General features: G+C 34.3%; 1 long non-coding RNA gene across 1 annotated transcript; it reads right to left on the minus strand.

Annotated features, from left to right (window-relative positions):
• Window positions 1–1,394: 1,394 nt before the first annotated feature.
• LOC127251302 (uncharacterized) lies at window positions 1,395–4,860 on the minus strand. The gene is made up of 3 exons (XR_007838881.1): window positions 4,687–4,860; window positions 1,778–1,917; window positions 1,395–1,684 (listed from the first exon to the last, which is right to left on the minus strand). It is a non-coding gene; the product is annotated as an uncharacterized LOC127251302 (long non-coding RNA).
• Between the last annotated feature and the right edge of the window lie 959 nt (window positions 4,861–5,819).

Raw genomic sequence — 5,819 nt, forward strand, 5'->3', positions numbered from 1 at the left:
AAAACTTTATCCATGCAACAAAGGGCAACTTGGGATCATGTAGAGTACACCATGAATAAGAAAATGGAGGACCTCAATCACAAGTTGACATCTTTGGAGACGCCACGGACTGAGGTTCCTTCTGGAGTAGCTGATATTCGGGGTAGATATGATGCAGCTGAGGCTTCTCGTCATCGTGATGCGAGTCCTTCAATGAGGTCAGACGCACACAATAGTCGTAACTCAGAGCACTCATTCTATGAACGAGACCGAACTTATCATCGACGTGATGAAGTGGATGACGATCTTTTTACCATTAGGATTACCCTTCTCACCTTTGGAGGATTAAGAGAGGCAGAGGAATTTTTAGATTGGACAACAAAGTGTAATATGGCATTTGACTGCCATAATTACTCGGATGGCAAGAAATTCCGAATGGCGATTTGTGAATTCAGGGATTATGCATTAACTTGGTGGGAGAAGAAGAGACGTTATAGAGAACGGCATCAACGAAATCCGATTGATACTTGGCCCCGGTTGAAGGAAATCATGACGAGGTGTTTTGTGCCACAAAGTTATGAACGAGATATGAATATCAACATTACCAAAAAAACAGTTTTTTGGTACGGCCGGAAATTCGTAACAAAAAGCCAATTTTCGTGTAATTTGCGTATTTACTACGCCTTAGTGACGACTTTTATCCGTAATGTGTACTCGCGTAACGAATGTTTTTTGCCACGCACATTTTCGTAACTACTACTCTCGGCCAACGTTCCTTATGGCAAATTTTTTGTTACGATATTTGTTACGAATATTCTCTCGTAATAAAAGTCGAGCTTCCCACGCGTGTGCCAGGACTTTTAGTCACAATATTTGTTACAAAAGTTCCTCACGTTACCAAAAAATTTACTATGACCGCTTGTCAGAGTACGCTTTTTGTTACGATTTTTTGTTACATCATTGAAGCCGTAATAAACAATATATTTTCTTATGGTCACAAAACCGGCCGTAACAAAATTATCCCTTCATATTTGTTACATCCAAAATTAACTTTTTGTTACGTCATTTCATTTTTTTGTTACGTCATTTTATTTTTTTGTTATGTCATTGAACCCTTAACAAAACTATCCATCTTATGGTCACAGAACTGGTCGTAACAACAAACATCCAAAAAAACATTTTGTTACGTCATTTCTTCCTTTCGTTATGAAAAAATAGTGTCTCATAAAAAAGAATAGTTGTGGTACAGTTGAAATTGGGTGTAACAAATTAACCTGTTGTGATCTTTCTTACACCAAATGAAATTTTGTATACAACTATGCTATAAATATAACGATTGGCCATAATTGCAAAAAATAAATACTATAGGGGAATCCCAACATAGGATATTAACATAACAATATTTACTAGTCGATGTCCACCACCAAACAACAAAATAAAGTAACCCATCAAACAAGCCTAGCAACATCTTCACTACGGAATTATGTTCCACAAAACGCAAGCATTTTAAACATCCAACCTAGTAATAAGCAAGTGGGGAAATCCATCAATCCATAGCACAATTCTCACCACACAAAATATAATTCCAAATGTCTATGCATCTATTCCATAGGTATTTCACATAGCCGTCGGCATCCAATCCATAAGGCAAACGGGGGTAAAACATTAAGGAATCGGTTGATATGCTTCAGGGGTGCCGCATGAGCTGCAATTACCAACAGAATGAGGTTTAGTTTAAGTAATATTTTTTTCAAGTTTTGGAATTCAATAAATGATAGGTATGAAAGTATATCCGAACATCCTTGTAGTTCCAATCAATAGGATCTTCACCGACAACGTCGCGAACGGTAGTTGCCCCATAAATGGTCGGAAAAATAAGGGGTGTGTCTGGGACTGAGGCGAATGTCACGAAGACCTTGACAAGGGAAAATGTATCACCTACAACATTCAAAAGTGCAATTTGTGAGTATGTAGTTCACCGTATATATCAACACACATTCGAACTATATACATAAAATGCCATAACACATTTGAAGTGTAAACATCCCAACTCATACACCTCGAGTATGTACATTCGGACATGTACTGCAATACATGGTATTCGACCCACGAATTAGGCACCAAAACACATTACATTCTAATTCCGTATATGATTGCAAATCAAACTATAAACCAGTCATCCACCAATAAAACCTAAGCAAAGCAGCAGATCATGTACAACATTAAAATAATAATTTCAATAAGTAATAAATTTATACGATTACAAATATGCATTATCCATCAATTACATTATTGGTACTGTCCACCAATTCAGCCTTATAATAACATACAAATAACAGTAGCACATGTGTGTATATCCTTAAAATACACATTATACACAAAATGTTACTCACACATTTATGAAGAATACAACAAACCAAATTAAAACTAAGATCTTCAAAGAAATATTCTTATCTAAGAAGTAAATTAATCAAATATATAGTCAATACATATTATTTAATCTTTAGCCAGGTATTATTAATGAATCTTGAGTCTCTGTTAATGAATCTTTAATTTTTTAGTAGAAAAATCAAAAAAGAAGATCAGTTGAGTTAGGTTTGATTAAGTAAAGAATATCTCACCTCTTGGACAAAAACATAAAATAGTTAGAGTGAGTTTCTTCTACCATGGCTGTTGCAAAAAATTCACAATCTGCATTGTCTCTTTATGGGATTGAATTAGATATATACATATATACTAATATTATGCAGGTCTATCAGAATTAGTATAATGATTATGTTCAATTAACAACGAAGAGTAGTACGAGTTAATTTGGCCATATACAGAGACCATCACTTATACATATTTAGAGAGAATACAAGGAACCAATTCTCTTTATTTTCTTATATTGTTAGCAATGTCAGAGTTTCCTACAAAATGCATTTAATTGATGAAAAGAACAATTATCATATTTTGCAACAATTATTTGCAAACTATGAATAATTGTTCTTTTCTTCTTCTGCTAACTTTTCTTCTTCTTCTAATATAAACATTAGAGGCATCTAAAAATTCCTCGGTTAGCTATAATTAATTAAAATAATATAAATATATTAACACCAAGAGAATAAATGATAGACAAGGGATAAAAGTTATCCATGGAGTATTGTAATTCGAACCGGGACTTTATTTTAAAATGTCTGCAGATTTCTCCATCTCAATCTACTATAGCAACTATAGTACGGACAAAATATTTTATGTACAAATGATAGAGAACAAGAAGTAAATGGGTCTGCAAGGAGGAGAACCCCGTCGTTTGCTCGTGTACCGCCGATGCCAACAAACTTAATTTAGGAGCTGAATAATCCTGAAACCTTAATTGCTTTCTTTATTACCTTAGAGAGATTTAAGGGCTTAAATAAGTCTAAGGAATCAATAAGCATTGATGATGAAATAATTAGGGGAGTAGATTATGAATAACATTGATGAGGGAAGATTGGGAAGGGAAGATATGATATTAATATATATAGATGTATTTATTGGGATGGAGGAGAAATGGGGGATTGAGATAAGATTTGAGCCATAGGCTGGAATAAAGCAGTAATTTCAGATTCCTTAAAAAGCTAATCTACCAACAAAGGCGTCTGTTTTGCATTCAGATTGGTACATATAACAAAACACACAATTCCAAATAGTCGAATAATAATGTCAAGTGTGTGAATGTGGCATGTCTAATATATACCTTTTTCTTTTCTTTTTTAAATAAATGTAAAAGAACAAGTAAAAATTTGAAACAACAACAATGTAACTAATATACACAAACAATTACGTATTTGAATTGTGTTTCTTGAATCCTTGAAAATACACACATACACACAAAACGCCTTCCTCCATACAAACAAGTAAAGACCAGGTGCAGGTTGCAGTCATACTCTTAATTAATTCACAAAAAGAAGGTTTTGTCGATTGTTGAATTCCATTATTTAACCTTTTTTTTTTTTCTAATATATGCTTGTACCCTGCTGTTGCATATTATTATTATTATTATAAATTTTTGTATATCCTGTAAACATTAAAACTAAAATTATCAAGAAAAGCCAAACACAAATTTCTGAAATTTGATTAATCAAACAAGCAACAAGCCAAAATCGTCCTCTGACGACTACCAAGAAAAGGCAAACACGGATATCTGAAATTGGATTTTCACTTCTAGGAACTTGAATGGCATGGCTTAGTTATGAATCTCCACATTAAATTAGTATGCTACCTATTTCCCAATTGAGCATCTCTCAAATCAAAGCCAATAAGTCAACCATTCTTATACTATATGTCATACTTACCCAAATATAGAATAACCAATGTAAAGAGAAATATTGTATATATTTTCTTCATCTCATAGTCAAGTGTCGTCTACTTTTCTTATATAAGAAAAATTGATGAAACTGAGAGGAAGAATAATTTTAGTGATAGTCCCAACTAAAGTTTAGAATTAAAAAAAAAAAAATTGCAAATCAAAGGGCAGCCCATCATATAGATTTCAGATATGAAAACTCATAGTAATTAGAGATTGTTCAAATCGCCCTAAGAAGTTTTGAAATATGAGAGTTTCACAAGATATCACGATGGAACGATGTTTACCCAAGCGAAATTATGAAATCGAGCTCAATAGCTTGCCCTACACAGAAACCCTAACAATGAAGAAACAATCGTACCATACCCAAAGGTACTCACCAATGCGGATGCTCCCTGAGGAAGAAGTTGAATACTAACAGTGCCCAAATCGATTTTTTTGTTCAGACAAAGAGATGAAAAGCCGTGGATCGACCCCAAATCCTACTAGAAAAAACTTAAAATCCTTACTTGGACGCCGGTGCCAAAGTAGATGCTTGATCCCACCATCGATCGATTGGGAGAGGGGGGAATGATGTGCCCTAAGTTGGAAAGTGTTGGAACTTATAACTGTTATTAAAAATGTAAGTCCTTTTTTTTTTTAAAACTGTGATAGCTCTTTTACTAGTTTTTTTAATTTGTAATTTTTTTAAAATTTTATTATTATTTACTTATTCGATTAAATTCAAAAAAAATTAAATGGAAGTAGTTACGAAAAGTATCGTAATTAATGTTATTTTTATCAAAGTTTACCATCTTTGAAATTGTTACGGAAAAAATTCCGTAATTAGTTAACCTGAAATGTTGACCGGCGGTGAAAAGATTTTGTTATGTATTATATTGTAACTAAAACAACCATTTGTTATGATGTTATTGTTATGAACCTTGAACCCGTGGTGAATAGTCATTTTTTTGGTAGAGCAAGTTGCAGTCCTTGGTGCAAGGTTCGAAATTGGTGGAGGAATATTTTAAGGAATTGGAGATTTTGATGATGCGATTGGATATTGATGAGAGCGAGTCATTGACAGAAGCTCGGTTCATTAAGGGTTTGAGGCGTGAGATAGCTGATACGGTTGAGCTGCACCGTTTTTGTTCTCTTCGGGAAGCTGTGGATTTGGCTATCAAACGCGAGGAGCAGCTTAAGAGACCAACCTCAACTGGATTGTCATCTCAAAGGAAGTTCCCAACCAGTTCTGTAGCTCCGGTTGTATCTTCTACCGGATCTAGGGGAATTGTTTTCGCTAAGCCTTTCGATAAAATTATGGATAAAGGCAAATATAAAATAATTGATAAGAAGGATGAGGCTGCGAAGTTCAAAGGAAAGGATTTGGACAGCAAAGAGAAAAGATTGTAACGTGCTATAAATGTCATGGACAAGGGCACTATGCAGGTCAATGCCCCAATAAACGAACCCTTATGATTTTGGAGAATGGCGAATGGGGATTTGTCGATGATGGTGAGGGCGATGAGGTAGT

This window comes from Andrographis paniculata, unplaced genomic scaffold, assembly GCF_009805555.1.
Source record: "Andrographis paniculata isolate CXL003 unplaced genomic scaffold, ASM980555v1 Contig43END, whole genome shotgun sequence".
In the NCBI taxonomy this organism is placed as follows: domain Eukaryota; kingdom Viridiplantae; phylum Streptophyta; class Magnoliopsida; order Lamiales; family Acanthaceae; genus Andrographis; species Andrographis paniculata.